Here is a 21064-nt window from a genome sequence, read left to right on the forward strand (position 1 = left end):
CAAAATTTTTTTTCTATTTTTTGTATTCACCCAAATGTATTGTAAATACGTGTTTTAGATGTAAAATAATGTGAACTTAACGATAAAAATATAAAAAGTATGATTAGTTCAATACAAATGACTTTAAACGAATATTTAGCGGAATTATCACCATTTTTTACCAAATTTTTTCCCAAATTTTTTTTCTATTTTTTGTATTCATCCAAATGTATTGTAAATACGTGTTTTAGATGTAAAATAATGTGATCTTAACGATAAAAATATAAAAAGTATGATTAGTTCAATACAAATGACTTTAAACGATATTTAGCGGAATTATCACCATTTTTTACCAATTTTTTTCCCAAATTTTTTTTCTATTTTTTGTATTCACCCAAATGTATTGTAAATACGTGTTTTAGATGTAAAATAATGTGAACTTAACGATAAAAATATAAAAAGTATGATTAGTTCAATACAAATGACTTTAAACGATATTTAGCGGAATTATCACCATTTTTTACCAAATTTTTTTTCTATTTTTTGTATTCACCCAAATGTATTGTAAACACGTGTTTTAGATGTAAAATAATGTGAACTTAACGTTAAAAATATAAAAAGTATGATTAGTTTAATAGAAATGACTTAAGACGATATTTAGCGGATTCATAACCTGTATTTCAAAATTTTTTTACGAACTTTTATATTCACCCAAATGTATTGTAAAGACGTGTTTTAGATGTAAAATTATGTGAACTTAACGATAAAAATATAAAAAGTATGATTAGTTCAATACAAATGACTTTAAACGATATTTAGCGGAATTATCACCATTTTTTCCCAAATTTTTTTTCTATTTTTTGTATTCACCCAAATGTATTGTAAATACTTGTTTTAGATGTAAAATAATGTGAACTTAACGATAAAAATATAAAAAGTATGATTAGTTTAATAGAAATGACTTTAAACGATATTTAGCGGAATTATCACCATTTTTTACCAAATTTTTTCCAAAATTTTTTTTCTATTTTTTGTATTCACCCAAATGTATTGTAAATACGTGTTTTAGATGTAAAATAATGTGAACTTAACGATAAAAATATAAAAAGTATGATTAGTTTAATAGAAATGACTTAAGACGATATTTAGCGGATTCATCACCTGTATTTCAAAGTTTTTTTACGACCTTTTATATTCACCCAAATGTATTGTAAAGACGTGTTTTAGATGTAAAATAATGTGAACTTAACGATAAAAATATAAAAAGTATGATTAGTTCAATACAAATGACTTTAAACGATATTTAGCGGAATTATCACCATTTTTTACCAAATTTTTTTTCTATTTTTTGTATTCACCCAAATGTATTGTAAACACGTGTTTTAGATGTAAAATAATGTGAACTTAACGTTAAAAATATAAAAAGTATGATTAGTTTAATAGAAATGACTTAAGACGATATTTAGCGGATTCATCACCTGTATTTCAAAATTTTTTTACGACCTTTTATATTCACCCAAATGTATTGTAAAGACGTGTTTTAGATGTAAAATAATGTGAACTTAACGATAAAAATATAAAAAGTATGATTAGTTCAATACAAATGACTTTAAACGATATTTAGCGGAATTATCACCATTTTTTCCCAAATTTTTTTTCTATTTTTTGTATTCACCCAAATGTATTGTAAATACTTGTTTTAGATGTAAAATAATGTGAACTTAACGATAAAAATATAAAAAGTATGATTAGTTTAATAGAAATGACTTTAAACGATATTTAGCGGAATTATCACCATTTTTTACCAAATTTTTTCCAAAATTTTTTTTCTATTTTTTGTATTCACCCAAATGTATTGTAAATACGTGTTTTAGATGTAAAATAATGTGAACTTAACGATAAAAATATAAAAAGTATGATTAGTTTAATAGAAATGACTTAAGACGATATTTAGCGGATTCATCACCTGTATTTCAAAGTTTTTTTACGACCTTTTATATTCACCCAAATGTATTGTAAAGACGTGTTTTAGATGTAAAATAATGTGAACTTAACGATAAAAATATAAAAAGTATGATTAGTTCAATACAAATGACTTTAAACGATATTTAGCGGAATTATCACCATTTTTTACCAAATTTTTTCCAAAATTTTTTTTCTATTTTTTGTATTCACCCAAATGTATTGTAAATACGTGTTTTAGATGTAAAATAATGTGATCTTAACGATAAAAATATAAAAAGTTTGATTAGTTCAATACAAATGACTTTAAACGATATTTAGCGGAATTATCACCATTTTTTACCAAATTTTTTTTCTATTTTTTGTATTCACCCAAATGTATTGTAAACACGTGTTTTAGATGTAAAATAATGTGAACTTAACGTTAAAAATATAAAAAGTATGATTAGTTTAATAGAAATGACTTAAGACGATATTTAGCGGATTCATCACCTGTATTTCAAAATTTTTTTACGACCTTTTATTTTCATCCAAATGTATTGTAAAGACGTGTTTTAGATGTAAAATTATGTGAACTTAACGATAAAAATATAAAAAGTATGATTAGTTCAACACAAATGACTTTAAACGATATTTAGCGGAATTATCACCATTTTTTACCAAATTTTTTCCCAAATTTTTTTTCTATTTTTTGTATTCACCCAAATGTATTGTAAATACGTGTTTTAGATGTAAAATAATGTGAACTTAACGATAAAAATATAAAAAGTATGATTAGTTCAATACAAATGACTTTAAACGATATTTAGCGGAATTATCACCATTTTTTACCAAATTTTTTCCCAAATTTTTTTTCTATTTTTTGTATTCACCCAAATGTATTGTAAATACGTGTTTTAGATGTAAAATAATGTGATCTTAACGATAAAAATATAAAAAGTATGATTAGTTCAATACAAATGACTTTAAACGATATTTAGCGGAATTATCGCCATTTTTTACCAAATTTTTTTTCTATTTTTTGTATTCACCCAAATGTATTGTAAACACGTGTTTTAGATGTAAAATAATGTGAACTTAACGTTAAAAATATAAAAAGTATGATTAGTTTAATAGAAATGACTTCAGACGATATTTAGCGGATTCATCACCTGTATTTCAAAATTTTTTTACGACCTTTTATATTCACCCAAATGTATTGTAAAGACGTGTTTTAGATGTAAAATTATGTGAACTTAACGATAAAAATATAAAAAGTATGATTAGTTCAATACAAATGACTTTAAACGATATTTAGCGGAATTATCACCATTTTTTACCAAATTTTTTCCAAAATTTTTTTTCTATTTTTTGTATTCACCCAAATGTATTGTAAATACGTGTTTTAGATGTAAAATAATGTGAACTTAACGATAAAAATATAAAAAGTATGATTAGTTCAATACAAATGACTTTAAACGATATTTAGCGGAATTATCACCATTTTTTACCAAATTTTTTCCCAAATTTTTTTTCTATTTTTTGTATTCACCCAAATGTATTATAAATACGTGTTTTAGATGTAAAATAATGTGATCTTAACGATAAAAATATAAAAAGTTTGATTAGTTCAATACAAATGACTTTAAACGATATTTAGCGGAATTATCACCATTTTTTACCAAATTTTTTTTCTATTTTTTGTATTCACCCAAATGTATTGTAAACACGTGTTTTAGATGTAAAATAATGTGAACTTAACGTTAAAAATATAAAAAGTATGATTAGTTTAATAGAAATGACTAAAGACGATATTTAGCGGATTCATCACCTGTATTTCAAAATTTTTTTACGACCTTTTATATTCATCCAAATGTATTGTAAAGACGTGTTTTAGATGTAAAATTATGTGAACTTAACGATAAAAATATAAAAAGTATGATTAGTTTAATAGAAATGACTTAAGACGATATTTAGCGGATTCATCACCTGTATTTCAAAGATTTTTTACGACCTTTTATATTCACCCAAATGTATTGTAAAGACGTGTTTTAGATGTAAAATAATGTGAACTTAACGATAAAAATATAAAAAGTATGATTAGTTCAATACAAATGACTTTAAACGATATTTAGCGGAATTATCACCATTTTTTACCAAATTTTTTCCCAAATTTTTTTTCTATTTTTTGTATTCACCCAAATGTATTGTAAATACGTGTTTTAGATGTAAAATAATGTGATCTTAACGATAAAAATATAAAAAGTTTGATTAGTTCAATACAAATGACTTTAAACGATATTTAGCGGAATTATCACCATTTTTTACCAAATTTTTTTTCTATTTTTTGTATTCACCCAAATGTATTGTAAACACGTGTTTTAGATGTAAAATAATGTGAACTTAACGTTAAAAATATAAAAAGTATGATTAGTTTAATAGAAATGACTTAAGACGATATTTAGCGGATTCATCACCTGTATTTCAAAATTTTTTTACGACCTTTTATATTCACCCAAATGTATTGTAAAGACGTGTTTTAGATGTAAAATAATGTGAACTTAACGATAAAAATATAAAAAGTATGATTAGTTCAATATAAATGACTTTAAACGAATATTTAGCGGAATTATCACCATTTTTTACCAAATTTTTTCCCAAATTTTTTTTCTATTTTTTGTATTCATCCAAATGTATTGTAAATACGTGTTTTAGATGTAAAATAATGTGATCTTAACGATAAAAATATAAAAAGTATGATTAGTTCAATACAAATGACTTTAAACGATATTTAGCGGAATTATCACCATTTTTTACCAAATTTTTTCCCAAATTTTTTTTCTATTTTTTGTATTCACCCAAATGTATTGTAAATACGTGTTTTAGATGTAAAATAATGTGAACTTAACGATAAAAATATAAAAAGTATGATTAGTTCAATACAAATGACTTTAAACGATATTTAGCGGAATTATCACCATTTTTTACCAAATTTTTTTTCTATTTTTTGTATTCACCCAAATGTATTGTAAACACGTGTTTTAGATGTAAAATAATGTGAACTTAACGTTAAAAATATAAAAAGTATGATTAGTTTAATAGAAATGACTTAAGACGATATTTAGCGGATTCATAACCTGTATTTCAAAATTTTTTTACGACCTTTTATATTCACCCAAATGTATTGTAAAGACGTGTTTTAGATGTAAAATTATGTGAACTTAACGATAAAAATATAAAAAGTATGATTAGTTCAATGCAAATGACTTTAAACGATATTTAGCGGAATTATCACCATTTTTTCCCAAATTTTTTCCAAAATTTTTTTTCTATTTTTTGTATTCACCCAAATGTATTGTAAATACGTGTTTTAGATGTAAAATAATGTGAACTTAACGATATAAATATAAAAAGTATGATTAGTTTAATAGAAATGACTTAAGACGATATTTAGCGGATTCATCACCTGTATTTCAAAGTTTTTTTACGACCTTTTATATTCACCCAAATGTATTGTAAAGACGTGTTTTAGATGTAAAATAATGTGAACTTAACGATAAAAATATAAAAAGTATGATTAGTTCAATACAAATGACTTTAAACGATATTTAGCGGAATTATCACCATTTTTTACCAAATTTTTTCCAAAATTTTTTTTCTATTTTTTGTATTCACCCAAATGTATTGTAAATACGTGTTTTAGATGTAAAATAATGTGAACTTAACGATAAAAATATAAAAAGTATGATTAGTTCAATACAAATGACTTTAAACGATATTTAGCGGAATTATCACCATTTTTTACCAAATTTTTTTTCTATTTTTTGTATTCACCCAAATGTATTGTAAACACGTGTTTTAGATGTAAAATAATGTGAACTTAACGTTAAAAATATAAAAAGTATGATTAGTTTAATAGAAATGACTTAAGACGATATTTAGCGGATTCATCACCTGTATTTCAAAATTTTTTTACGACCTTTTATATTCACCCAAATGTATTGTAAAGACGTGTTTTAGATGTAAAATAATGTGAACTTAACGATAAAAATATAAAAAGTATGATTAGTTCAATACAAATGACTTTAAACGATATTTAGCGGAATTATCACCATTTTTTACCAAATTTTTTCCAAAATTTTTTTTCTATTTTTTGTATTCACCCAAATGTATTGTAAATACGTGTTTTAGATGTAAAATAATGTGAACTTAACGATAAAAATATAAAAAGTATGATTAGTTCAATACAAATGACTTTAAACGAATATTTAGCGGAATTATCACCATTTTTTACCAAATTTTTTCCCAAATTTTTTTTCTATTTTTTGTATTCATCCAAATGTATTGTAAATACGTGTTTTAGATGTAAAATAATGTGATCTTAACGATAAAAATATAAAAAGTATGATTAGTTCAATACAAATGACTTTAAACGATATTTAGCGGAATTATCACCATTTTTTACCAAATTTTTTCCCAAATTTTTTTTCTATTTTTTGTATTCACCCAAATGTATTGTAAATACGTGTTTTAGATGTAAAATAATGTGAACTTAACGATAAAAATATAAAAAGTATGATTAGTTCAATACAAATGACTTTAAACGATATTTAGCGGAATTATCACCATTTTTTACCAAATTTTTTTTCTATTTTTTGTATTCACCCAAATGTATTGTAAACACGTGTTTTAGATGTAAAATAATGTGAACTTAACGTTAAAAATATAAAAAGTATGATTAGTTTAATAGAAATGACTTAAGACGATATTTAGCGGATTCATAACCTGTATTTCAAAATTTTTTTACGAACTTTTATATTCACCCAAATGTATTGTAAAGACGTGTTTTAGATGTAAAATTATGTGAACTTAACGATAAAAATATAAAAAGTATGATTAGTTCAATACAAATGACTTTAAACGATATTTAGCGGAATTATCACCATTTTTTCCCAAATTTTTTTTCTATTTTTTGTATTCACCCAAATGTATTGTAAATACTTGTTTTAGATGTAAAATAATGTGAACTTAACGATAAAAATATAAAAAGTATGATTAGTTTAATAGAAATGACTTTAAACGATATTTAGCGGAATTATCACCATTTTTTACCAAATTTTTTCCAAAATTTTTTTTCTATTTTTTGTATTCACCCAAATGTATTGTAAATACGTGTTTTAGATGTAAAATAATGTGAACTTAACGATAAAAATATAAAAAGTATGATTAGTTTAATAGAAATGACTTAAGACGATATTTAGCGGATTCATCACCTGTATTTCAAAGTTTTTTTACGACCTTTTATATTCACCCAAATGTATTGTAAAGACGTGTTTTAGATGTAAAATAATGTGAACTTAACGATAAAAATATAAAAAGTATGATTAGTTCAATACAAATGACTTTAAACGATATTTAGCGGAATTATCACCATTTTTTACCAAATTTTTTTTCTATTTTTTGTATTCACCCAAATGTATTGTAAACACGTGTTTTAGATGTAAAATAATGTGAACTTAACGTTAAAAATATAAAAAGTATGATTAGTTTAATAGAAATGACTTAAGACGATATTTAGCGGATTCATCACCTGTATTTCAAAATTTTTTTACGACCTTTTATATTCACCCAAATGTATTGTAAAGACGTGTTTTAGATGTAAAATAATGTGAACTTAACGATAAAAATATAAAAAGTATGATTAGTTCAATACAAATGACTTTAAACGATATTTAGCGGAATTATCACCATTTTTTCCAAATTTTTTTTCTATTTTTTGTATTCACCCAAATGTATTGTAAATACTTGTTTTAGATGTAAAATAATGTGAACTTAACGATAAAAATATAAAAAGTATGATTAGTTTAATAGAAATGACTTTAAACGATATTTAGCGGAATTATCACCATTTTTTACCAAATTTTTTCCAAAATTTTTTTTCTATTTTTTGTATTCACCCAAATGTATTGTAAACACGTGTTTTAGATGTAAAATAATGTGAACTTCACGATAAAAATATAAAAAGTATGATTAGTTCAATACAAATGACTTTAAACGATATTTAGCGGAATTATCACCATTTTTTACCAAATTTTTTCCAAAATTTTTTTTCTATTTTTTGTATTCACCCAAATGTATTGTAAATACGTGTTTTAGATGTAAAATAATGTGATCTTAACGATAAAAATATAAAAAGTTTGATTAGTTCAATACAAATGACTTTAAACGATATTTAGCGGAATTATCACCATTTTTTACCAAATTTTTTTTCTATTTTTTGTATTCACCCAAATGTATTGTAAACACGTGTTTTAGATGTAAAATAATGTGAACTTAACGTTAAAAATATAAAAAGTATGATTAGTTTAATAGAAATGACTTAAGACGATATTTAGCGGATTCATCACCTGTATTTCAAAATTTTTTTACGACCTTTTATTTTCATCCAAATGTATTGTAAAGACGTGTTTTAGATGTAAAATTATGTGAACTTAACGATAAAAATATAAAAAGTATGATTAGTTCAACACAAATGACTTTAAACGATATTTAGCGGAATTATCACCATTTTTTACCAAATTTTTTCCCAAATTTTTTTTCTATTTTTTGTATTCACCCAAATGTATTGTAAATACGTGTTTTAGATGTAAAATAATGTGAACTTAACGATAAAAATATAAAAAGTATGATTAGTTCAATACAAATGACTTTAAACGATATTTAGCGGAATTATCACCATTTTTTACCAAATTTTTTCCCAAATTTTTTTTCTATTTTTTGTATTCACCCAAATGTATTGTAAATACGTGTTTTAGATGTAAAATAATGTGATCTTAACGATAAAAATATAAAAAGTATGATTAGTTCAATACAAATGACTTTAAACGATATTTAGCGGAATTATCGCCATTTTTTACCAAATTTTTTTTCTATTTTTTGTATTCACCCAAATGTATTGTAAACACGTGTTTTAGATGTAAAATAATGTGAACTTAACGTTAAAAATATAAAAAGTATGATTAGTTTAATAGAAATGACTTCAGACGATATTTAGCGGATTCATCACCTGTATTTCAAAATTTTTTTACGACCTTTTATATTCACCCAAATGTATTGTAAAGACGTGTTTTAGATGTAAAATTATGTGAACTTAACGATAAAAATATAAAAAGTATGATTAGTTCAATACAAATGACTTTAAACGATATTTAGCGGAATTATCACCATTTTTTACCAAATTTTTTCCCAAATTTTTTTTCTATTTTTTGTATTCACCCAAATGTATTGTAAATACGTGTTTTAGATGTAAAATAATGTGATCTTAACGATAAAAATATAAAAAGTTTGATTAGTTCAATACAAATGACTTTAAACGATATTTAGCGGAATTATCACCATTTTTTACCAAATTTTTTTTCTATTTTTTGTATTCACCCAAATGTATTGTAAACACGTGTTTTAGATGTAAAATAATGTGAACTTAACGTTAAAAATATAAAAAGTATGATTAGTTTAATAGAAATGACTAAAGACGATATTTAGCGGATTCATCACCTGTATTTCAAAATTTTTTTACGACCTTTTATATTCATCCAAATGTATTGTAAAGACGTGTTTTAGATGTAAAATTATGTGAACTTAACGATAAAAATATAAAAAGTATGATTAGTTTAATAGAAATGACTTAAGACGATATTTAGCGGATTCATCACCTGTATTTCAAAGATTTTTTACGACCTTTTATATTCACCCAAATGTATTGTAAAGACGTGTTTTAGATGTAAAATAATGTGAACTTAACGATAAAAATATAAAAAGTATGATTAGTTCAATACAAATGACTTTAAACGATATTTAGCGGAATTATCACCATTTTTTACCAAATTTTTTCCCAAATTTTTTTTCTATTTTTTGTATTCACCCAAATGTATTGTAAATACGTGTTTTAGATGTAAAATAATGTGATCTTAACGATAAAAATATAAAAAGTTTGATTAGTTCAATACAAATGACTTTAAACGATATTTAGCGGAATTATCACCATTTTTTACCAAATTTTTTTTCTATTTTTTGTATTCACCCAAATGTATTGTAAACACGTGTTTTAGATGTAAAATAATGTGAACTTAACGTTAAAAATATAAAAAGTATGATTAGTTTAATAGAAATGACTTAAGACGATATTTAGCGGATTCATCACCTGTATTTCAAAATTTTTTTACGACCTTTTATATTCATCCAAATGTATTGTAAAGACGTGTTTTAGATGTAAAATTATGTGAACTTAACGATAAAAATTTAAAATTATGATTAGTTCAATACAAATGACTTTAAACGATATTTAGCGGAATTATCACCATTTTTTACCAAATTTTTCCCAAATTTTTTTTCTATTTTTTGTATTCACCCAAATGTATTGTAAATACGTGTTTTAGATGTAAAATAATGTGAACTTAACGATAAAAATATAAAAAGTATGATTAGTTCAATACAAATGACTTTAAACGATATTTAGCGGAATTATCACCATTTTTTACCAAATTTTTTCCCAAATTTTTTTTCTATTTTTTGTATTCACCCAAATGTATTGTAAATACGTGTTTTAGATGTAAAATAATGTGATCTTAACGATAAAAATATAAAAAGTATGATTAGTTTAATAGAAATGACTTAAGACGATATTTAGCGGATTCATCACCTGTATTTCAAAGATTTTTTACGACCTTTTATATTCACCCAAATGTATTGTAAAGACGTGTTTTAGATGTAAAATAATGTGAACTTAACGATAAAAATATAAAAAGTATGATTAGTTCAATACAAATGACTTTAAACGATATTTAGCGGAATTATCACCATTTTTTACCAAATTTTTTCCAAAATTTTTTTTCTATTTTTTGTATTCACCCAAATGTATTGTAAATACGTGTTTTAGATGTAAAATAATGTGAACTTAACGATAAAAATATAAAAAGTATGATTAGTTCAATACAAATGACTTTAAACGAATATTTAGCGGAATTATCACCATTTTTTACCAAATTTTTTCCCAAATTTTTTTTCTATTTTTTGTATTCATCCAAATGTATTGTAAATACGTGTTTTAGATGTAAAATAATGTGATCTTAACGATAAAAATATAAAAAGTATGATTAGTTCAATACAAATGACTTTAAACGATATTTAGCGGAATTATCACCATTTTTTACCAAATTTTTTCCCAAATTTTTTTTCTATTTTTTGTATTCACCCAAATGTATTGTAAATACGTGTTTTAGATGTAAAATAATGTGAACTTAACGATAAAAATATAAAAAGTATGATTAGTTCAATACAAATGACTTTAAACGATATTTAGCGGAATTATCACCATTTTTTACCAAATTTTTTTTCTATTTTTTGTATTCACCCAAATGTATTGTAAACACGTGTTTTAGATGTAAAATAATGTGAACTTAACGTTAAAAATATAAAAAGTATGATTAGTTTAATAGAAATGACTTAAGACGATATTTAGCGGATTCATAACCTGTATTTCAAAATTTTTTTACGAACTTTTATATTCACCCAAATGTATTGTAAAGACGTGTTTTAGATGTAAAATTATGTGAACTTAACGATAAAAATATAAAAAGTATGATTAGTTCAATACAAATGACTTTAAACGATATTTAGCGGAATTATCACCATTTTTTCCCAAATTTTTTTTCTATTTTTTGTATTCACCCAAATGTATTGTAAATACTTGTTTTAGATGTAAAATAATGTGAACTTAACGATAAAAATATAAAAAGTATGATTAGTTTAATAGAAATGACTTTAAACGATATTTAGCGGAATTATCACCATTTTTTACCAAATTTTTTCCAAAATTTTTTTTCTATTTTTTGTATTCACCCAAATGTATTGTAAATACGTGTTTTAGATGTAAAATAATGTGAACTTAACGATAAAAATATAAAAAGTATGATTAGTTTAATAGAAATGACTTAAGACGATATTTAGCGGATTCATCACCTGTATTTCAAAGTTTTTTTACGACCTTTTATATTCACCCAAATGTATTGTAAAGACGTGTTTTAGATGTAAAATAATGTGAACTTAACGATAAAAATATAAAAAGTATGATTAGTTCAATACAAATGACTTTAAACGATATTTAGCGGAATTATCACCATTTTTTACCAAATTTTTTTTCTATTTTTTGTATTCACCCAAATGTATTGTAAACACGTGTTTTAGATGTAAAATAATGTGAACTTAACGTTAAAAATATAAAAAGTATGATTAGTTTAATAGAAATGACTTAAGACGATATTTAGCGGATTCATCACCTGTATTTCAAAATTTTTTTACGACCTTTTATATTCACCCAAATGTATTGTAAAGACGTGTTTTAGATGTAAAATAATGTGAACTTAACGATAAAAATATAAAAAGTATGATTAGTTCAATACAAATGACTTTAAACGATATTTAGCGGAATTATCACCATTTTTTCCAAATTTTTTTTCTATTTTTTGTATTCACCCAAATGTATTGTAAATACTTGTTTTAGATGTAAAATAATGTGAACTTAACGATAAAAATATAAAAAGTATGATTAGTTTAATAGAAATGACTTTAAACGATATTTAGCGGAATTATCACCATTTTTTACCAAATTTTTTCCAAAATTTTTTTTCTATTTTTTGTATTCACCCAAATGTATTGTAAACACGTGTTTTAGATGTAAAATAATGTGAACTTCACGATAAAAATATAAAAAGTATGATTAGTTCAATACAAATGACTTTAAACGATATTTAGCGGAATTATCACCATTTTTTACCAAATTTTTTCCAAAATTTTTTTTCTATTTTTTGTATTCACCCAAATGTATTGTAAATACGTGTTTTAGATGTAAAATAATGTGATCTTAACGATAAAAATATAAAAAGTTTGATTAGTTCAATACAAATGACTTTAAACGATATTTAGCGGAATTATCACCATTTTTTACCAAATTTTTTTTCTATTTTTTGTATTCACCCAAATGTATTGTAAACACGTGTTTTAGATGTAAAATAATGTGAACTTAACGTTAAAAATATAAAAAGTATGATTAGTTTAATAGAAATGACTTAAGACGATATTTAGCGGATTCATCACCTGTATTTCAAAATTTTTTTACGACCTTTTATTTTCATCCAAATGTATTGTAAAGACGTGTTTTAGATGTAAAATTATGTGAACTTAACGATAAAAATATAAAAAGTATGATTAGTTCAACACAAATGACTTTAAACGATATTTAGCGGAATTATCACCATTTTTTACCAAATTTTTTCCCAAATTTTTTTTCTATTTTTTGTATTCACCCAAATGTATTGTAAATACGTGTTTTAGATGTAAAATAATGTGAACTTAACGATAAAAATATAAAAAGTATGATTAGTTCAATACAAATGACTTTAAACGATATTTAGCGGAATTATCACCATTTTTTACCAAATTTTTTCCCAAATTTTTTTTCTATTTTTTGTATTCACCCAAATGTATTGTAAATACGTGTTTTAGATGTAAAATAATGTGATCTTAACGATAAAAATATAAAAAGTATGATTAGTTCAATACAAATGACTTTAAACGATATTTAGCGGAATTATCGCCATTTTTTACCAAATTTTTTTTCTATTTTTTGTATTCACCCAAATGTATTGTAAACACGTGTTTTAGATGTAAAATAATGTGAACTTAACGTTAAAAATATAAAAAGTATGATTAGTTTAATAGAAATGACTTCAGACGATATTTAGCGGATTCATCACCTGTATTTCAAAATTTTTTTACGACCTTTTATATTCACCCAAATGTATTGTAAAGACGTGTTTTAGATGTAAAATTATGTGAACTTAACGATAAAAATATAAAAAGTATGATTAGTTCAATACAAATGACTTTAAACGATATTTAGCGGAATTATCACCATTTTTTACCAAATTTTTTCCCAAATTTTTTTTCTATTTTTTGTATTCACCCAAATGTATTGTAAATACGTGTTTTAGATGTAAAATAATGTGATCTTAACGATAAAAATATAAAAAGTTTGATTAGTTCAATACAAATGACTTTAAACGATATTTAGCGGAATTATCACCATTTTTTACCAAATTTTTTTTCTATTTTTTGTATTCACCCAAATGTATTGTAAACACGTGTTTTAGATGTAAAATAATGTGAACTTAACGTTAAAAATATAAAAAGTATGATTAGTTTAATAGAAATGACTAAAGACGATATTTAGCGGATTCATCACCTGTATTTCAAAATTTTTTTACGACCTTTTATATTCATCCAAATGTATTGTAAAGACGTGTTTTAGATGTAAAATTATGTGAACTTAACGATAAAAATATAAAAAGTATGATTAGTTTAATAGAAATGACTTAAGACGATATTTAGCGGATTCATCACCTGTATTTCAAAGATTTTTTACGACCTTTTATATTCACCCAAATGTATTGTAAAGACGTGTTTTAGATGTAAAATAATGTGAACTTAACGATAAAAATATAAAAAGTATGATTAGTTCAATACAAATGACTTTAAACGATATTTAGCGGAATTATCACCATTTTTTACCAAATTTTTTCCCAAATTTTTTTTCTATTTTTTGTATTCACCCAAATGTATTGTAAATACGTGTTTTAGATGTAAAATAATGTGATCTTAACGATAAAAATATAAAAAGTTTGATTAGTTCAATACAAATGACTTTAAACGATATTTAGCGGAATTATCACCATTTTTTACCAAATTTTTTTTCTATTTTTTGTATTCACCCAAATGTATTGTAAACACGTGTTTTAGATGTAAAATAATGTGAACTTAACGTTAAAAATATAAAAAGTATGATTAGTTTAATAGAAATGACTTAAGACGATATTTAGCGGATTCATCACCTGTATTTCAAAATTTTTTTACGACCTTTTATATTCATCCAAATGTATTGTAAAGACGTGTTTTAGATGTAAAATTATGTGAACTTAACGATAAAAATTTAAAATTATGATTAGTTCAATACAAATGACTTTAAACGATATTTAGCGGAATTATCACCATTTTTTACCAAATTTTTCCCAAATTTTTTTTCTATTTTTTGTATTCACCCAAATGTATTGTAAATACGTGTTTTAGATGTAAAATAATGTGAACTTAACGATAAAAATATAAAAAGTATGATTAGTTCAATACAAATGACTTTAAACGATATTTAGCGGAATTATCACCATTTTTTACCAAATTTTTTCCCAAATTTTTTTTCTATTTTTTGTATTCACCCAAATGTATTGTAAATACGTGTTTTAGATGTAAAATAATGTGATCTTAACGATAAAAATATAAAAAGTATGATTAGTTTAATAGAAATGACTTAAGACGATATTTAGCGGATTCATCACCTGTATTTCAAAGATTTTTTACGACCTTTTATATTCACCCAAATGTATTGTAAAGACGTGTTTTAGATGTAAAATAATGTGAACTTAACGATAAAAATATAAAAAGTATGATTAGTTCAATACAAATGACTTTAAACGATATTTAGCGGAATTATCACCATTTTTTACCAAATTTTTTCCCAAATTTTTTTTCTATTTTTTGTATTCACCCAAATGTATTGTAAATACGTGTTTTAGATGTAAAATAATGTGATCTTAACGATAAAAATATAAAAAGTTTGATTAGTTCAATACAAATGACTTTAAACGATATTTAGCGGAATTATCACCATTTTTTACCAAATTTTTTTTCTATTTTTTGTATTCACCCAAATGTATTGTAAACACGTGTTTTAGATGTAAAATAATGTGAACTTAACGTTAAAAATATAAAAAGTATGATTAGTTTAATAGAAATGACTTAAGACGATATTTAGCGGATTCATCACCTGTATTTCAAAATTTTTTTACGACCTTTTATATTCATCCAAATGTATTGTAAAGACGTGTTTTAGATGTAAAATAATGTGAACTTAACGATAAAAATATAAAAAGTATGATTAGTTCAATACAAATGACTTTAAACGATATTTAGCGGAATTATCACCATTTTTTACCAAATTTTTTCCCAAATTTTTTTTCTATTTTTTGTATTCACCCAAATGTATTGTAAATACGTGTTTTAGATGTAAAATAATGTGAACTTAACGATAAAAATATAAAAAGTATGATTAGTTCAATACAAATGACTTTAAACGATATTTAGCGGAATTATCACCATTTTTTACCAAATTTTTTCCCAAATTTTTTTTCTATTTTTTGTATTCACCCAAATGTATTGTAAATACGTGTTTTAGATGTAAAATAATGTGATCTTAACGATAAAAATATAAAAAGTATGATTAGTTCAATACAAATGACTTTAAACGATATTTAGCGGAATTATCGCCATTTTTTACCAAATTTTTTTTCTATTTTTTGTATTCACCCAAATGTATTGTAAACACGTGTTTTAGATGTAAAATAATGTGAACTTCACGATAAAAATATAAAAAGTATGATTAGTTCAATACAAATGACTTTAAACGATATTTAGCGGAATTATCACCATTTTTTACCAAATTTTTTCCAAAATTTTTTTTCTATTTTTTGTATTCACCCAAATGTATTGTAAATACGTGTTTTAGATGTAAAATAATGTGAACTTAACGATAAAAATATAAAAAGTATGATTAGTTCAATACAAATGACTTTAAACGATATTTAGCGGAATTATCACCATTTTTTACCAAATTTTTTCCCAAATTTTTTTTCTATTTTTTGTATTCACCCAAATGTATTGTAAATACGTGTTTTAGATGTAAAATAATGTGATCTTAACGATAAAAATATAAAAAGTTTGATTAGTTCAATACAAATGACTTTAAACGATATTTAGCGGAATTATCACCATTTTTTACCAAATTTTTTTTCTATTTTTTGTATTCACCCAAATGTATTGTAAACACGTGTTTTAGATGTAAAATAATGTGAACTTAACGTTAAAAATATAAAAAGTATGATTAGTTTAATAGAAATGACTTAAGACGATATTTAGCGGATTCATCACCTGTATTTCAAAATTTTTTTACGACCTTTTATATTCATCCAAATGTATTGTAAAGACGTGTTTTAGATGTAAAATTATGTGAACTTAACGATAAAAATATAAAAAGTATGATTAGTTCAATACAAATGACTTTAAACGATATTTAGCGGAATTATCACCATTTTTTACCAAATTTTTTCCCAAATTTTTTTTCTATTTTTTGTATTCACCCAAATGTATTGTAAATACGTGTTTTAGATGTAAAATAATGTGAACTTAACGATAAAAATATAAAAAGTATGATTAGTTCAATACAAATGACTTTAAACGATATTTAGCGGAATTATCACCATTTTTTACCAAATTTTTTCCCAAATTTTTTTTCTATTTTTTGTATTCACCCAAATGTATTGTAAATACGTGTTTTAGATGTAAAATAATGTGATCTTAACGATAAAAATATAAAAAGTATGATTAGTTCAATACAAATGACTTTAAACGATATTTAGCGGAATTATCGCCATTTTTTACCAAATTTTTTTTCTATTTTTTGTATTCACCCAAATGTATTGTAAACACGTGTTTTAGATGTAAAATAATGTGAACTTCACGATAAAAATATAAAAAGTATGATTAGTTCAATACAAATGACTTTAAACGATATTTAGCGGAATTATCACCATTTTTTACCAAATTTTTTCCAAAATTTTTTTTCTATTTTTTGTATTCACCCAAATGTATTGTAAATACGTGTTTTAGATGTAAAATAATGTGAACTTAACGATAAAAATATAAAAAGTATGATTAGTTCAATACAAATGACTTTAAACGATATTTAGCGGAATTATCACCATTTTTTACCAAATTTTTTCCCAAATTTTTTTTCTATTTTTTGTATTCACCCAAATGTATTGTAAATACGTGTTTTAGATGTAAAATAATGTGATCTTAACGATAAAAATATAAAAAGTTTGATTAGTTCAATACAAATGACTTTAAACGATATTTAGCGGAATTATCACCATTTTTTACCAAATTTTTTTTCTATTTTTTGTATTCACCCAAATGTATTGTAAACACGTGTTTTAGATGTAAAATAATGTGAACTTAACGTTAAAAATATAAAAAGTATGATTAGTTTAATAGAAATGACTTAAGACGATATTTAGCGGATTCATCACCTGTATTTCAAAATTTTTTTACGACCTTTTATATTCATCCAAATGTATTGTAAAGACGTGTTTTAGATGTAAAATTATGTGAACTTAACGATAAAAATATAAAAAGTATGATTAGTTCAATACAAATGACTTTAAACGATATTTAGCGGAATTATCACCATTTTTTACCAAATTTTTTTTCTATTTTTTGTATTCACCCAAATGTATTGTAAATACGTGTTTTAGATGTAAAATAATGTGAACTTAACGATAAAAATATAAAAAGTATGATTAGTTCAATACAAATGACTTTAAACGATATTTAGCGGAATTATCACCATTTTTTACCAAATTTTTTCCCAAATTTTTTTTCTATTTTTTGTATTCACCCAAATGTATTGTAAATACGTGTTTTAGATGTAAAATAATGTGATCTTAACGATAAAAATATAAAAAGTATGATTAGTTCAATACAAATGACTTTAAACGATATTTAGCGGAATTATCGCCATTTTTTACCAAATTTTTTTTCTATTTTTTGTATTCACCCAAATGTATTGTAAACACGTGTTTTAGATGTAAAATAATGTGAACTTAACGTTAAAAATATAAAAAGTATGATTAGTTTAATAGAAATGACTTAAGACGATATTTAGCGGATTCATCACCTGTATTTCAAAATTTTTTTACGACCTTTTATATTCACCCAAATGTATTGTAAAGACGTGTTTTAGATGTAAAATTATGTGAACTTAACGATAAAAATATAAAAAGTATGATTAGTTCAATACAAATGACTTTAAACGATATTTAGCGGAATTATCACCATTTTTTACCCAATTTTTTCCCAAATTTTTTTTCTATTTTTTGTATTCACCCAAATGTATTGTAAATACGTGTTTTAGATGTAAAATAATGTGATCTTAACGATAAAAATATAAAAAGTTTGATTAGTTCAATACAAATGACTTTAAACGATATTTAGCGGAATTATCACCATTTTTTACCAAATTTTTTTTCTATTTTTTGTATTCACCCAAATGTATTGTAAACACGTGTTTTAGATGTAAAATAATGTGAACTTAACGTTAAAAATATAAAAAGTATGATTAGTTTAATAGAAATGACTTAAGACGATATTTAGCGGATTCATCACCTGTATTTCAAAATTTTTTTACGACCTTTTATATTCATCCAAATGTATTGTAAAGACGTGTTTTAGATGTAAAATTATGTGAACTTAACGATAAAAATATAAAAAGTATGATTAGTTCAATACAAATGACTTTAAACGATATTTAGCGGAATTATCACCATTTTTTACCAAATTTTTTCCCAAATTTTTTTTCTATTTTTTGTATTCACCCAAATGTATTGTAAATACGTGTTTTAGATGTAAAATAATGTGAACTTAACGATAAAAATATAAAAAGTATGATTAGTTCAATACAAATGACTTTAAACGATATTTAGCGGAATTATCACCATTTTTTACCAAATTTTTTCCCAAATTTTTTTTCTATTTTTTGTATTCACCCAAATGTATTGTAAATACGTGTTTTAGATGTAAAATAATGTGATCTTAACGATAAAAATATAAAAAGTATGATTAGTTCAATACAAATGACTTTAAACGATATTTAGCGGAATTATCGCCATTTTTTACCAAATTTTTTTTCTATTTTTTGTATTCACCCAAATGTATTGTAAACACGTGTTTTAGATGTAAAATAATGTGAACTTCACGATAAAAATATAAAAAGTATGATTAGTTCAATACAAATGACTTTAAACGATATTTAGCGGAATTATCACCATTTTTTACCAAATTTTTTCCAAAATTTTTTTTCTATTTTTTGTATTCACCCAAATGTATTGTAAATACGTGTTTTAGATGTAAAATAATGTGAACTTAACGATAAAAATATAAAAAGTATGATTAGTTCAATACAAATGACTTTAAACGATATTTAGCGGAATTATCACCATTTTTTACCAAATTTTTTCCCAAATTTTTTTTCTATTTTTTGTATTCACCCAAATGTATTGTAAATACGTGTTTTAGATGTAAAATAATGTGATCTTAACGATAAAAATATAAAAAGTTTGATTAGTTCAATACAAATGACTTTAAACGATATTTAGCGGAATTATCACCATTTTTTACCAAATTTTTTTTCTATTTTTTGTATTCACCCAAATGTATTGTAAACACGTGTTTTAGATGTAAAATAATGTGAACTTAACGTTAAAAATATAAAAAGTATGATTAGTTTAATAGAAATGACTTAAGACGATATTTAGCGGATTCATCACCTGTATTTCAAAATTTTTTTACGACCTTTTATATTCATCCAAATGTATTGTAAAGACGTGTTTTAGATGTAAAATTATGTGAACTTAACGATAAAAATATAAAAAGTATGATTAGTTCAATACAAATGACTTTAAACGATATTTAGCGGAATTATCACCATTTTTTACCAAATTTTTTCCCAAATTTTTTTTCTATTTTTTGTATTCACCCAAATGTATTGTAAATACGTGTTTTAGATGTAAAATAATGTGAACTTAACGATAAAAATATAAAAAGTATGATTAGTTCAATACAAATGACTTTAAACGATATTTAGCGGAATTATCACCATTTTTTACCAAATTTTTTCCCAAATTTTTTTTCTATTTTTTGTATTCACCCAAATGTATTGTAAATACGTGTTTTAGATGTAAAATAATGTGATCTTAACGATAAAAATATAAAAAGTATGATTAGTTCAATACAAATGACTTTAAACGATATTTAGCGGAATTATCGCCATTTTTTACCAAATTTTTTTTCTATTTTTTGTATTCACCCAAATGTATTGTAAACACGTGTTTTAGATGTAAAATAATGTGAACTTCACGATAAAAAT

This window comes from Diuraphis noxia, unplaced genomic scaffold (assembly GCF_037042655.1).
Source record: "Diuraphis noxia isolate RWA-SAM2 unplaced genomic scaffold, SU_Dnox_SAM2 contig0003, whole genome shotgun sequence".
NCBI lineage: Eukaryota > Metazoa > Arthropoda > Insecta > Hemiptera > Aphididae > Diuraphis > Diuraphis noxia.